General features: G+C 41.5%; 1 protein-coding gene across 2 annotated transcripts in view; it reads right to left on the reverse strand.

Moving 5' to 3' along the window:
* Positions 1 to 16,472, reverse strand: part of TRERF1 (transcriptional regulating factor 1) — a 150,977-nt gene that overhangs the window by 125,127 nt on the left and 9,378 nt on the right. Inside the window, exon 1 of one of the 2 annotated variants that reach the window (XM_040430363.1) lies at positions 14,472 to 14,507. The exons of the other annotated variant lie outside the window; for it this stretch is intronic. The gene's annotated coding sequence lies outside the window, so the exon portion shown is untranslated. Of the gene's footprint in view, positions 1 to 14,471; positions 14,508 to 16,472 lie in introns of those variants that run through there. 2 annotated transcript variants of the gene reach the window in all.

The following is a 16,472-nucleotide window of genomic DNA, read 5'->3' on the forward strand; positions in this document are numbered from 1 at the left end:
CATCTAGAGATGCAGCATCCCAGGACTGAATACAGTTAGGAGCACTGTTTTCCAGTAGAAAGCAGCGCTTTAGACGCTACTTGTGAAATTTGCCAATTTTCTAGGAGTCCGGGAGGTCTCCTCTTTTTCTGGGACAGTTGGCAAGCACACCATCAACATGGCTGGTTTTCTTGGTCTCCTAGAAGGAAAAGATTTTGGCTCTGGATAAAGAACCAGACACCTCTGTGGATTTCTATATCCTGCCATAGTGTCACGTTCCACCGGCTCACCTTTCTCTACACATGCTGGCTCGTGGATTCTTAAAGGGCCAACGTGCATTAAGGCTCCTTCACTCCAGCCAATGGCCAGTCATCCCAGGGTTCCTAAGGGCCCTTCCTCCAACACCCAGTGCCTAAGCAATAGGTTTCTGCAATCTACAGAGGTGTAATTTTTTTAAGTCTTGCTTGGCATTAACCTGACTTTTGATTTCTCACTTTATCAGTTGGCTGCTGCCTACCTTGACCTCTGTCTGACTCTGGTTTACAAGCCAACTTTTACGGCCTCGGCTTGTCTGTCTACATTTCCTGTCTGCTGTTTTGGTACTATAAATGGGTCCCTTCTGGCCACACTGCTAACCGAGAATACTCTAGTGGTAGTGACCAGAAAATTCCCGATGTCCACATCACCAGTGCAGGATTAAAGGCTATGCACACCTTCGGAGGCAGTTTTTGTTTATGATGGCATTTTACACATTTTTGGCTAAAAAACATATTTTCAATTGGCCTTTTTAAAAAAAAAATATTGAGCCATTCTGTCACAAAGGGTTAACTGTTTTTCTAACTGTGTGACTGGTACTTTCACATTGTGCTGGTCATCTAATAAACCTTCTCTCTAAACTACTGACAGGTTATAAACACTTATTTAAGCCACATTCTTATCAGTAAGATAAGAACTGAGCTATAATGTGTTTATAATGTCAGAGACCAGAAATAAGGAGTCTGTCAGCTCCCCAACTGACGGAAAAGAGAGAAAATCCACAGGCTGCTACTACAGCATCTCAGCTATGTACACAAAAAAGTACTCCATATTTTTTTTAAATAAAGACCAATAATTTTTTTTTTATTTTTAGATCAAAATAAGTACAATGCAATAATAAAAAAAATTGCCCCCAAAAGGTGTACATAGTGTCACGAACCAGCGGGTGTGAACCCACTGTGCCACCTCCTCTAAGGGCGTTGTCTAAGTATACCCCTCGATTCTTCACAGTACCCCTGTTGGTGGGGATAGACTTTCTCGAGGGGAACATCAGGTCGCTACCTCTTGAGGAAAGAAGGCACACGAGGCAGCTGGTCCAGGCAGAAAAGGAGATACCGCTGTTACATATAGGCTTTAAAGGGGTTTTACCATTACATACAATGGGGGCCTATCGCAACTACAAGAACGGAGCGGGGAAATGAATGGAGGGCGCACTGCACATGCGCAGCCGCCCTCCATTCATTTCAATGGGGCTGCTGAAAATAGCCGAGCACTGGCTCGGCTATTTTAGTCTGTCCCATAGAAATGAATGGGAGCAATGGCAGTGCGTGCGCGGTGAGCTCCCATTCACTTGTATGGAAGCAGCGCTTGGTGGTGGACGGACTCCTGGAAACCCAGAATCCTCCAGCCACAGCTCTCCCCGCTCCGTTCTCCGTGTAGGTGTTCTAGCGATATGCCCCCATTGTATGTGATGGGAATACCCCTTTCAGGACGCAGATGGCACAACTCCTTAGTCTCTCTGGTTTAGCTGCGAGCCAAATCTCTAGCACACCTCATTACAAGTGTGGAACTTTTTATGACATGCCTAAAAAAAAAAAAAAAAATTACAAAACAGAAGACCCCTATAGAGCTACCATATACCGACTGTGAATGGGCACCAGCTCATGAAAATAGGTAATTGGTAGGGGTGGAGGAGTTGGAAAAACTGCCAATCTTATACTGATGCAACCAACGAATACTTTTCCCATATATGTATATGCGATCCAAAATCACAATAGACGGAACCAATAACAAAGAATATATGGATCAAAATTTAAGCAAACAATAATTTCACCACACAATATATACTCAAATAATCACAATTTTTATTAGTGTTTAATAAAAATTTTGATTATTTGAGTATATATTGTGTGGTGAAATTATTGTTTGCTTAAATTGTGATCCATATATTCTTTGTTATTGGTTCAATCTTATACTGATGACCTGTCCTAAGGAGAAGTCATCAATAATGGAGTCCTGGAAATCCCCTTTTTGATGTAAGACCTCCGATCTGCCATAGTAACCCATTAACGCAGGGGCATTGACTGAGTAACGGAGGGAGACCCCCCCTTCATTAACATATGCAAATAAGACAAGTGGGACATTGACGTTACACCTGGAGGCTCTGCTCTCTCTGCAACTGCCACGCCTTCTGCACTTTGATTGACAGGGCCAGGTGTGGTGATGTTTACAATGTCTGGCCATGTCAATGTGCAGAGGGTGCAGGAGTTGCAGAGAGAGCAGAGCGTCTAGGTGTAATGGCAACGCCCCCGTTGCTCCTAGAGACTCATTTGCATACATGAACACATCATTTTTCTCAGCAATGCAGGCACATATGAACATGGGACCAACACAGATGTCTTCAGCTGCCAAGCGTACATGTAACAGGTCAGCCAGTGTCATAGGTACAAATCTGCTGACAGATGCCCTTTAACCTTCTATTTTCTCCAATAAGCAAAGATTCTTTAGGGAATGATTGTGGCTTTTATTAGCCAAAACAGAAAGGATTTGCGGCATTTGCAGGTTCTGGCGCATGGTTTGCTGCACATAAATCTAGTGCTGGCACCTTTAACCTCAAGCAGTCACCTGCGCAGATCAGATGCTGGATGTGGTTATGTTACTGCACGCTGGTCCTAGGACGGTGGGATGATCATAGTCATCGCTGAACAGACACCTGTCATATCTGAGTGACTAAAAGTGAACGTGGGTGGGTGTCAGTGTGAAAAGGTGAGGTGGAACTTCTAAAAACGTGCAATTACCTGGCTTCCCGCTATCACGGAGGAATACAGAGGCTCAATACACATAAAAAAATTCTACATAAAAGTCACCATGACTAAGGACCGCAGCTTATCTACAGTGTACAGTCGTGGCCAAAAGTTTTGAGAATGACACAAATATTAGTTTTCACAAAGTTTGCTGCTAAACTGCTTTTAGATCTTTGTTTCAGTTGTTTCTGTGATGTAGTGAAATATAATTACACGCACTTCATACGTTTTCAAAGGCTTTTATCGACAATTACATGACATTTATGCAAAGAGTCAGTATTTGCAGTGTTGGCCCTTCTTTTTCAGGACCTCTGCAATTCGACTGGGCATGCTCTCAATCAACTTCTGGGCCAATTCCTGACTGATAGCAACCCATTCTTTCATAATCACTTCTTGGAGTTTGTCAGAATTAGTGGGTTTTTGTTTGTCCACCCGCCTCTTGAGGATTGACCACAAGTTCTCAATGGGATTAAGATCTGGGGAGTTTCCAGGCCATGGACCCAAAATGTCAACGTTTTGGTCCCCGAGCCACTTAGTTATCACTTTTGCCTTATGGCACGGTGCTCCATCGTGCTGGAAAATGCATTGTTCTTCACCAAACTGTTGTTGGATTGTTGGAAGAAGTTGCTGTTGGAGGGTGTTTTGGTGCCATTCTTTATTCATGGCTGTGTTTTTGGGCAAAATTGTGAGTGAGCCCACTCCCTTGGATGAGAAGCAACCCCACACATGAATGGTCTCAGGATGCTTTACTGTTGGCATGACACAGGACTGATGGTAGCGCTCACCTTTTCTTCTCCGGACAAGCCTTTTTCCAGATGCCCCAAACAATCGGAAAGAGGCTTCATCGGAGAATATGACTTTGCCCCAGTCCTCAGCAGTCCATTCACCAAACTTTCTGCAGAAGATCAATCTGTCCCTGATGGGTTTTTTTGGAGAGAAGTGGCTTCTTTGCTGCCCTTCTTGACACCAGGCCATCTTCCAAAAGTCTTCGCCTCACTGTGCGTGCAGATGCGCTCACACCTGCCTGCTGCCATTCCTGAGCAAGCTCTGCACTGGTGGCACTCCGATCCCACAGCTGAATCCTCTTTAGGAGACGATCCTGGTGCTTGCTGGACTTTCTTAGGCGCCCTGAAGCCTTCTTAACAAGAATTGAACCTCTTTCCTTGAAGTTCTTGATGATCCTATAAATTGTTGATTGAGGTGCAATCTTAGTAGCCACAATATCCTTGCCTGTGAAGCCATTTTTATGCAACGCAATGATGGCTGCACGCGTTTCTTTGCAGGTCACCATGGTTAACAATGGAGGAACAATGATTTCAAGCATCACCCTCCTTTTAACATGTCAAGTCTGCCATTTTAACCCAATCAGCCTGACATAATGATTTCCAGCCTTGTGCTCGTCAACATTCTCACCTGAGTTAACAAGACGATTACTGAAATTATCTCAGCAGGTCCTTTAATGACAGCAATGAAATGCAGTGGAAAGGTTTTTTTGGGATTAAGTTAATTTTCATGGCAAAGAAGGACTATGCAATTCATCTGATCACTCTTCATAACATTCTGGAGTATATGCAAATTGCTATTATAAAAACTTAAGCAGCAACCTTTCCAATTTCCAGTATTTATGTAATTCTCAAAACTTTTGGTCACGACTGTATGTCTGTGATACTCTAAAACCCAACTGCATCAGGTGGTAGTTCTGATCCCTCATGCTCTACACTGCAGACCTGCTTGTTCAGAAGCTGCTCAAAAGAAACCAAAACATCACTGTGAAAAAGATGATCAGGTGACTGTCAAACATATACGAGACAACCTGCATCTTATTAAGAGGGAGCTTGAGATCCCTTTTCAAAGTGTCCTAAAATACTGTAAAAAAAAGACAAAGACTACGGACACATTCGGTGCAATTTTTTTATAGGATTGCATTTCACTCAAGTCATTTTTTTAATAGGTCTTTATTAAAAATGTTCAGCCGTTTCTGAGATACAACTGTTAAACACCAGTATATTTGCAGGTGGTTAGTGTATTTTCTTTGAATCCTATCATCTGACAGGTCATGTGTAGCTCTTATCTCTGGACCTCATTATACATCAATTCTTATCAAACTGATATAAACATGGCTTAAAGTGTTTATGAGGTCAGGAGATCAGAGACAAGAGCTACACATGAGCAGTCAGATGACTGGATTCAAAGAAAACAGAAACTGACAGCCTGCAAACAGGCTGATTTTTAACTCTTGTATCTCAGAAACGGATTAACATTTTTAATAAAGATCAACTAAAAAAAATAAGTGAAATGCAATCATAAAAAAATTCAGACATTGAAAAAGGTAAAATCACCCATCTTTCCCCAAAATCAAAAATACGCAAACAATAAAAAAAATTACAAACGGAAAATACAAATGTGATAGCACTCTGCATCCAGCATTCTGCCCTGCCTCCATGCTGGATGAGGCATTGGTGTACATTTTGGCCAAAGCGTAATAAGCCACTCACCACGTCAAGGTCGCCTCTATTGAGTGGTCCCTAACACTAGTTCCTACCTGTTTATGGGCCATGACAGCCACACAAAGTCCAGGGAATGCAGGTCAGCATGCAAGCCAAGCACACTCTGCTTTTAACCCCGTCCGGTGCCATTACAGCTTTCATCGGATCCAGGGATGCAAGTACCAACATGCACGCTGAGCCCACCATATCCTTCTCCTGGAGCCAAATGGCTACTGGTAGGTTCTATATAAGCAGACTCAGTTTTATACTGACTTTAAAACCAGCCTCCAGGACAGATTGACTGGTCAGGTGTGCATGACTCAAAGGAGATCGCCACGCCACCAATATATACTACAAAGAAAAAATGTGGGGGATTGGGTCAGCACAACCTGTATGTAGGTGCACATCACTATGGCGAAATACATATACAAAACGGAAAATACAAATGTGATAGCACTCTGCAACCAGCATTCTGCCCTGCCTCTATGCTGGATGAGGCATTGGTGTACACTTGGCCAAAATGTACACCAATGCCTCATCCAGCATGGAGGCAGGGCAGAGTGCTGGATGCAGAGTGCTATCACATTTGTATTTTCCGTTTGTATATGTATTTCGCCATAGTGATGTGCACCTACATACAGGTTGTGCTGACCCAATCCCCCACATTTTTTCTTTGTAGTATATATTGGAGGCATGGCGATCTCCATGCAGTCATGCACACCTGACCAGTCAATCTGTCCTGGAGGCTGGTTTTAAAGTCAGTATAAAACTGAGTCTGCTTATATAGAACCTACCAGTAGCCATTTGGCTCCAGGAGAAGGATATGGTGGGCTCAGCGTGCATGTTGGTACTTGCATCCCTGGATCCAATGAAAGCTGTAATGGCACCGGACGGGGTTAAAAGCAGAGTGTGCATGGCTTGCATGCTGACCTGCATTCCCTGGACTTTGTGTGGCTGTCATGGCCCATAAACAGGTAGGAACTAGTGTTAGGGACCACTCAATAGAGGCGACCTTGACACGGTGAGTGGCTTATTACGCTTTGGCCAAAATGTACACCAATGCCTCATCCAGCATGGAGGCAGGGCAGAATGCTGGATGTAGAGTGCTATCACATTTGTATTTTCCGTTTGTATATGTATTTCGCCATAGTGATGTGCACCTACATACAGGTTGTGCTGACCCAATCCCCCAAATTTTTTCTTTGTAATAAAAAAAATTACACATCATGGGCATCTCCGGGTGCAAAAACGCCCGTACTATTAAAATATAACAATATTTATCCCATGCGGTAATGGCGTAATGGGAAAAAAATCTAAATGGCCAATTCGCCATTTTTGTCACTTCAACTCCCAAAAAAAAAAAAAAAAAAAACGTAATAAAAAAGTGATCAAAAAGTCACATTTTAAAATTGTACCGCTGAAAAGTACAGATCACCCCGCAAAAAAAATGAGTCCTCATACAGCAATGAACATATAACTAAATAAAATAAAAAAGGTTTTAGGGGTCAGAATTTGGCAAGGAAAAGAAATTATTATTATTTTTTTCAAAGGTAAACGCAAGACTATAATGGTATCGTTGTAAGTCAATTTTTCTGCAAATAAATTCTGTAACAAAAAAAAAAAAAAACGGCAGAACGACATCATATGCAATATTAAATAGTGCTAGTAGAAAGTACAACTTGTCCCGCAATAAAAAAAAAAAAAAAAAAAGCCCTCATAAGGCCACGTGAACGGAAAAAAAAAAAAAAAAAAAAAATGTATGGCTCTGGAAAGGCGGGGAGCGAAAAACAAAAACAGAAAATCGCAAGGGTTAAAAGGTTGTGTCTGCCTTCGCAGCCATTTTTCTTTATTGTTCCAATGATTCCAAAATGAAAAACAGATTAGGGTACTTTCGCACTAGCGTAATTCTTTTCCGGCATAGAGTTCCGTCCTAGGGGCTCAATACCGGAAAAGAACTGATCAGTTTTATCCCCATGCATTCTGAATGGAGAGTAATCCGTTCAGGATGCATCCGTTCAGTCTTTTTGACTTTTCAGGACAGAGATAATACCGCAGCATGCTACGGTTTTATCTCCGTCCAAAATGCCGGAATACTCTTTTTTCCATAGGAATGTATTAGTGCCGGATCCTTCCTGCGCAGACCGAAAAAAAGGCGAAATAAAATAAAACGCAGGATCCTTTTTTCCGGATGACACCGGAAAGACTGATCCGGGCATTTCAATGCATTTGTAAGACGGATCAGGATCCTGATCAGTCTTACAAATGCCATCAGTTGGCATACGTTTTGACGGATCCGTCGCCGGAACTGCCTGCCGGATCACTCTGCCGCAAGTGTGAAAGTAGCCTAAATCTCTTCCATTTCATTAAAAGAAAAACCTGCTATTATTTGGGGCTACAGGATCTATGTTTCCATGGTAACAGACCACAATCTCTGTAGTCGGATCTTGTAGTCATATTGCCTTCCATCTGCCCCCTGATTCTCACACACATATATATTCTGTAGGTAAGCAAGAACTGGATGGCAGATGAAAGGGAGTATGGCTAACCGGATCCGACTACACAGGGTTTGCTTGTCGTCTGTTACCATAGCGACATACAGATTTGTATAGGCGCTGTAGAGACAGAGGATGGGAAATGTTTCCCATTATTTGCAAGGTTGATTCTTTTTTTCATTTTATATACAGGAACACAAACATTTTAGCCTAAGAGGTAAACATATGTTCACCGAGGATTCCTTTACTTCTAGCGTCTCCTGGTCTTGACAGCTGTCACTTTGCCAAAAACTACTCGCAGAGCTCTGCTACTCCGTTTCCCATTGATATACTGTATGGGAAGTAGTTTTAGGTTAAAGGTTTTTTTTCCACCACAGTCTTTTAAGGTATATTGACTTGGCATGCCATAAAATCCTTATCCTTGAGCTGCTGACGGATTTACCCCCACCAGCCCCATCCCTGGACAGGTGACTGCACATTACAGTAAAAGGGAGCTGCGTACACAACCACACACACAACTAAGGCTGGGGTCACATTGCGTTTTTCCCATCCGTTTAATGTATACAAAAAATGGATCCGTTCAACAAAGAGTTACATTTAAAAAATAAAATAAAAACGTATATGTTTAACGGATGCCTCAGACTAATGCCATAAAGAGATAGGCTTAGGTTTTTTCTGGATCCATCATGGATCATCAAAAACGCTTCGGTCACGATTATACAACTGTCTGCAACCGGTCTAAACGGATCCAGTTGTATTATCTCTAAAATTAGCCGTTTTCTTTTGTGTCCGAGAAAACGGATCCGTCCCCGTTGATTTACATTGTGAGTCATGACGGATCCGTCTCGCTCCGCACCACATCGCGGACAGAAAAACGCTGCTTGCAGCATTAGTCTGTCCACAATGGGGACGCAGCCAAACAGATCGCATTAAGGTGCACTCTGTTTCGTTCAGTTTTGCCCAAATTGACAATGAATGGGGACAAAATGGAAGCGTTTCCCCCCCCCCCCCCCCCCGCTATTGACGGATCTCAATAGAGGAAAGGGAAAGAGGAAAGGGAAAGCGCAGATGTGAAAGTAGCCATATCTGTTCACCATAGAGTTCCATTATAAAAAAAAAGTTTTTTACCATTGTAAAAAAAATTATTATTACATACAACTCTATGGTGAACAGATACCACTGTATGGGCTCTTTCACACCTGCGTTATTGTCTTCCGGCATAGAGTTCCGTCGTCGGGGCTCTATGCCGGAAGAATCCTGATCAGGATTATCCTAATGCATTCTGAATGGAGAGAAATCCGTTCAGGATGCATCAGGATGTCTTCAGTTCCGGAACGGAACGTTTGTTGGCCGGAGAAAATACTGCAGCATGCTGCGCTTTTTGCTCCGGCCAAAAATCCGGAACACTTGCCGCAAGGCCGGATCCGGAATTAATGCCCATTGGAAGGCATTGATCCGGATCCGGCCTTAAGCTAAACGTCGTTTCGGCGCATTGCCGGAGCCGACATTTAGCTTTTTCTGAATGGTTACCATGGCTGCCGGGACGCTAAAGTCCTGGCAGCCATGGTAAAGTGTAGTGGGGAGCGGGGGAGCAGTGTACTTACCGTCCGTGCGGCTCCCCGGGCGCTCCAGAGTGACGTCAGGGCGCCCCAAGCTCATGGATCATGTGATCACATGGATCACATCATCCATGCGCATGGGGCGCTCTGACGTCATTCTGGAGCGCCCCGGGAGCCGCACGGACTGTAAGTATACCGCTCCCCCGCTCCCCACTACTACTATGGCAACCAGGACTTTAATAGCGTCCTGGCTGCCATAGTAACACTGAACGCATTTGGAAGACGGTTCCGTCTTCAAATGCTTTCAGTACACTTGCGTTTTTCCGGATCCGGAGTGTAATTCCGGCAAGTGGAGTACAAGCCGGATCCGGACAACGCAAGTGTGAAAGAGGCCTATGGCATCAGTCTGAGGCATCCGTTTAACGTGTAATTTTTTTTGCATCCGTTAAATGGATAGGAAAAACACGACGTGAACCCAGCCTAACAGTATCTATTTTGCATCCAGACAGCTACAAACATTATTCGCTTATGGACGAGCATCTGTATTTCAATTTTAAATGGCTGTAGTTCCACTTTTACATATCTTGTGTTAAAACAGCACCCACATAGGTTGGGGGTTTCTCAACAAGTAATGTATTAAAAAATCCCCCAAAAAATCCCTTAAATGTACAGTATGTTTGCTTTTTGCGCATAAGAGAGGAACTGCAATAACCATGAGAGGCACGATGCAGGAGGCACAGAAATCCAGCAACCTCTTTGGATTATTTTTTTGGGATCAGGTATATTCTGCTTTTTATATATATATTAGCAAAAAGGCAGCACTCCAAAAATCAGTAAAAAAAAATGAAGAAAATGCTTTTATTCACCTATGTGGATACGCAACGTTTTGACTCAACACTAGAGCCTTTCTAGTTTTGGCTCTAGTGTTGAGCTGAAACGTCGCGTATCCACATAGGTGAATAAAAGCATTTTCTTCATTTTTTACAGATTTTTGGACTGCTGCCTTTTTGCTACTTTGTCTAGTCCCTTCGGGCGTGCACCTTTTTTTTTTGTTAAAGTTAGATATAGTGCTGCCAGATTAATGCCAATATATATATATATATATATATATATATATATTTTATGTCTGTAAAGACATAATTATATATTTAATGTCTGTAAAGTGTATAAAAAAAAAATATTATTATATTATAATTTTACATGTCTTACACATTGCAGGTATAATTAATTGAGGGAGTGTATAAAATTAAGCAGATTCCGAAATGGCTATAATGTTTTTTTTTTTTTGTTTTTTTTTATTGTTTAACCCCTTCAGAACATTTTTTTATTTTTCCTCCACCCGTTTCAAGGGCCACAACTTTTTCACTTCCCATCATCCTAGGTGCAGGATCTGGGTGGATGTCACTGGAAGACGTGGTCCTGGTTTTTTTACAATCAAGTCCTGTTTTTTTGCGGGAAGATTTGTACTTTTTTGCGGCACTCCTTAATTTTCCAAATAATGTTAGTCAAAAAATGTATTGGGAGTTTTTTTGGGTTTTTCATTTACGGAGGTAAAGGTGATACGACGACCTTGTTCTGTGGGTCAGTAGGATTACAGAGATACAAAATGTATACAGTTTTCCTACTTTTGATTTGTGTCGCCATATTCTGACAACCGAAACTTTTTTATTTTTTAGTCAATGGTGCATTTTCTGATGCTGTTTTTCACTTTGAGCGCTGTGGATCTGGTTGTGGCTAAGCTCCACTGAATGGAGCTAAACCGAAAGTGGACATCTACCGCGACTTCCAGTGACGTCCATCCAGACCCTGCGCCAAGGATGTGACCTTTATTGGAGTGGTTGTGGCTTTGAACCACCGGCTGGACAAACAGCAGCGTGGCCTCCCTTTGAAAACAAAAGGGGCAAAACCCCTGCCAAAATTCTTGTATCAAAAGAATAAAAGCATTTTCTTCATTTTTTACAGATTTTTGGACTGCTGCCTTTTTGCTACTTTGTCTAGTCCCTTCGGGCGTGCACCTTTTTTTTTTGTTAAAGTTAGATATAGTGCTGCCAGATTAATGCCAATATAAATATATATATATATATATATATATATATATATTTTTTTATATCTGTAAAGACATAATTATATATTTAATGTCTGTAAAGTGTATAAAAAAAAAATTATTATTATATTATAATTTTACATGTCTTACACATTGCAGGTATAATTAATTGAGGGAGTGTATAAAATTATGGGGATTCGCACAGCAGGAACTCGCCACGTACACCCCTCGCGCACCTGGGGCATACAGTTACATTCAGGTAAGTGAAGGGGTTAAGCTAATATTTTTCTACGTTTTTTTTTATGGGGATTAAATTTTTTACCATAGTTACACATATACGATTTGCTTTTTACAATCATTGAGTTTTTAGAGTATTTGTATTCGTTATTGTCTTCTGGTTATATTAATGTACAGTATAACACGACCTCTCTAGGGATCACACCCACACAATTGTATCCTCTTCTCAGCTGAGGGCAGGACTAGAACAGGTTTCCAGACTGTTCTCGTTCACTGACAGCAAACAGTTCTTGCAAATGGTGAGGAATCGAAACACAAAGCGTATGAGAAAATTGTAGAACGTTTCATTTATAGGGCAATTTTGCATAAAACTAGGACACTCCCTTGAAAGGGTCAAAGTAATTTTGGAGTATTTTTTCATTCTTGCTTTCCGTCAACCATAACTTTATGTCTTCGTAGCCTTTATTATTTTTTTGTGAGAGTGGTGTAGATATTTTAGACATTAGGCTGGAAGATGATGTATAAGGCCCCTTTCACACGGGCGAGTATTCCACGCGGATGCGATGCGGGAGGTGAACACATCGCACCCGCACTGAATCCGGACCCATTCATTTCTATGGGGCTGTTCACATGAGCGGTGATTTTCACGCATCACTTGTGCGTTGCGTGAAAATCGCAGCATGCTCCTCTTTGTGAGTTTTTTCATGTAATGCAGGCCCCATAGAAATGAATGGGGTTGTGTGAAAATCGCAAGCATCCGCAAGCAAGTGCGGATGCGGTGCGACTTTCACACACGGTTGCTAGGAGACGATCGGGATGGAGACCCGATCATTATTATTTTCCCTTATAACATGGTTATAAGGGAAAATAATAGCATTCTGAATACAGAATGCATAGTACAATAGCGCTGGAGGGGTTAAAAAAATAAAAATAATAATTAAACTCACCTTAATCCACTTGCTCGCGCAGCCCGGCTTCTCTTCTGTCTTCTTTTTTGCTGTGTGCAGGAAAAGGACCTGTGGTGACGTCACTCCGGTCATCACATGGTTCGTCACATGATCTTTTACCATGGTGATGGATCATGTGATGACCAGAGTGACTTCACCACAGGTCCTTTTCCTGCACACAGCAAAAAAGAAGACAGAAGAGATGCCGGGCTGCGCGAGCAAGTGGATTAAGGTGAGTTTAATTATTTTTTATTAACCCCTCCAGCCCTATTTTGCTATGCATTCTGTATTCAGAATGCTATTATTTTCCCTTATAACCATGTTATAAGGGAAAATAATACAATCTACCCAGCACCGATCCCAAGCCCGAACTTCTGTGAAGATGTTCAGGTTTGGGTACCAAACATGCCGATTTTTCACTCACACGAGTGCAAAACACATTACAATGTTTTGCACTCGCGCGGAAAAATCGTGCATGTTCCCGCAACGCACCCGCACCTTTTCCCGCAACGCCCGTGTGAAAGAGGCCTAACAGATTCCATTATCAGCCAGGCTGCTTCTTAGTCACCCAAAAACCTCACTCCTGTTTTTAAGCTGGCCTTACACATAAGGTTGGGTTCACTTTACGTTTCCGTCTTACATTTAATCTATGTGTTTGGGGGGGGGGGGGGGGGGGAGATACAAAAGCATATTACACTACGTTTTTCCACCCTGCAGCCCAATAAAAAAAACGTATACACTAACTTTTTTCTTCTTTTTTTTTTTACAATGAAATGGTGACATTTGCCACTGTATGGCATCCGTCTGAAGCATCCTTTTAATGTATACTTTTTTTTTATACTTTAAACAGAAGACAAAAACGTGATGTGAACCCGGCCTTATATGTATATTGGCTAAACCCACCAATTTCAGAGGGACTGGCCAACTATTTAACCACTTTAGGACATCCCCCACGTTTTACACAACAGAGGCCTGGGTCTGCAAAAGTGACCACGCAATCTGTGCGGTGAAAATGCCAGAGCCACATGCTCCTGCGCCGGTAAAAGCTTCCCCTGCCTGAGGTCGGGGAAGCTTTTACATTGCAGTGATAGGCCGGAGCCTGCTGGAGCCTGGAGGCTCCGATGCCTATCATTGTTACATTCCAACACAGGCCTGCAGGTGGTAGCACTTCATTGGAATGTACTGAATGCTGTATTCTGTAATGAATCAATCTAATCTAATAGTTGTTTGTTATAGTCATTTAGGGTGATTTAAAAAAAAAATATATATAATAATAATAATTATTATTATAAAAAAAAACAAAAAAAAAAAACACACAACACGTTCAAATCACCCCCTTTCCCTAAAATTAAAATGAATAAGCAATAAAAAAAAACAAAAAAAAACATCATAGGCATTGCGGTGTCTGAAAACCTATGTACTATTAAAATATAAAAATATTTATTCCATATAGCAAATGACGTAACAGAATATATATATATTTTTTTTAAATGGCCAGTTCGCCATTGAATAAAAAGTAATCAAAAAGTCCTACAGACCGCAAATTGGCATCAATGAAAAGTACAGATCGCCCTGCAAAAAAGGAGCTCTGACACATCTCCATACACATAAAACTAAAAAAGTTACGGGGGGGTAAATCAGAATATGGATACTGTAGAGGAAGCTCACTGATTCTTCTGGAGCCCAGTCTACTGAGCACCTCTCAGTATAACCAAAAATAATAATAAACAATAACGGCTGGCTCACAGTGATTTGCATATAAATTCACTATTTAATATCACAATACATAAAAAAAAATACACCTATATAAAACTAAAAACATAATTCATATCAACCATTTCGTGAACCAAGTCCCTTTAAATGCAGAGCTCACGCATATACTTCAATATATAAAAAAAAATACATTTAAAAAAATGACTAATCTAGCAAACTGTGAATGTAGCTAAATAACAACTAAAATTACTAATCACACGTCCGGAGTGAAGAAACCAATAAGGAAATTGTGTTTTAGATCATCATTTTTTATATATTGAAGTATATGCGTGAGCTCCGCATTTAAAGGGCATTTTTAGTTTTATATAGGTGTATTTTTTTATGTATTGTGATATTAAATAGTGAATTTATATGCAAATCGCTGTGAGCCAGCCATTATTGTTTATTATTATCAGAATATGGCAATAGGAAGAAGAAAAAAATAATTCCCCAAATTTTATTTTTCAGTATTAAAACACAAGAAAAACTATATGAATGTGTTATCGCTGTCATCGTACTGACCCAGAGAATGAATTTAACAGGTCAGTTTAACCGCATAGAAAATGCAGTAAAAAAAAACAAACGATAAAACTGTGGCAGAATTGAGTTATTTTTTTTCCAATTCCGCTTTTTTCCAGCTTCCCACTATATCATATGAAAAAAATCAAATGGCGCCATTAGAAAGCACAGCCTGTCTCGCAAAAAACAAGCCCTCATATGTGAATGGAAAAATAAACACATTATGGCTCTGGGAAGGTTGAGTGTAAAAAAAATTAAAATGCAAAAAAAAAAAAAAGGAAAATCTCCAGGTCCTGAAGGGGTTAATCCTAATGTGTATGGGGGTTTCCTGACTCCACCTCAATGGCAGAGGTCAGAGGAGAGAGGGATTGGGCGGCTGGATTTCAACTGCCCGATCCTTTTGTTCTAGAGCAGATCGGTTGCAGCGAATTACTCCCCTCTCCCCATTCAGAACACAGGCATACTCAATCGACCCGAGGGCGCACTCACACGTAGATTTGCTGATTTTTTTGGTGTGAATTATGGTGCGGATTTTGTTGTGGCTTTCCTATATGAAAACCGGATTTTTCAATTTCCCATTTAATTGAACAGAGATTCTCATACAGAAAATGCACAGCAGAACAGAGGGATCGATAGTTTTCAGTCAAGCGGCCGTATACGCCAGCCTTAACGCTTCCTGAACGATGTTAGGTATGGTCACCCAGGGAACTTCCAGATCTTTCAGTAAGGGCTGGGGGGAGAGGGGTGTAAAGTTCACTTAAGACACAAGATGCACAGAACAGGAAGTATACCAAAAATAAACTCTACCTTTACTTTCAAATACACTTTACAAGTGCACAGAACGGACAGCAATAAACCTGCTATATAAAGATACAGAGCAGCCGTGGTGCACATAGGAAAGGGGGGCCCAAAGCAAAAATGGGCCCCTTTTCAGGTGTTGGGTCCATTTCCCCAACCCCATTGTCTGCTAACAATGCAGGTCCTCGGGAGACAGGAATCCCGCATGGGTTCTCACCACCCAGTAAAAACGGTGCCCTGATGGTACGCACGCTCTTGCACTACAGAGTTAGGCCTCATGCACACGACCGTTTTTTTTTTAAGGTCCGCAAAAACGGGGTCCGTTGGTCCGTGATCCGTGACCGTTTTTTCGTCCGTGGGTCTTCCTTGATTTTTGGAGGATTCACGGACATGAAAAATGAAAAAAAAAATCTAAGTCAAGTTTGCCATTGAAATGATAGGAAAAAACGGACACGGATCACGGACGCGGATGACAATCTTGTGTGCATCCGTGATTTTTCACGGACCCATTGACTTGAATGGGTCCGCGAACTGTTGACCGTGAAAAAAATAGGACAGGTCATATTTTTTTCACAGCCAGGAAACACGGATCACGGATGC

This window comes from Bufo bufo, chromosome 4 (genome assembly GCF_905171765.1).
Source record: "Bufo bufo chromosome 4, aBufBuf1.1, whole genome shotgun sequence".
Lineage (NCBI taxonomy): Eukaryota > Metazoa > Chordata > Amphibia > Anura > Bufonidae > Bufo > Bufo bufo.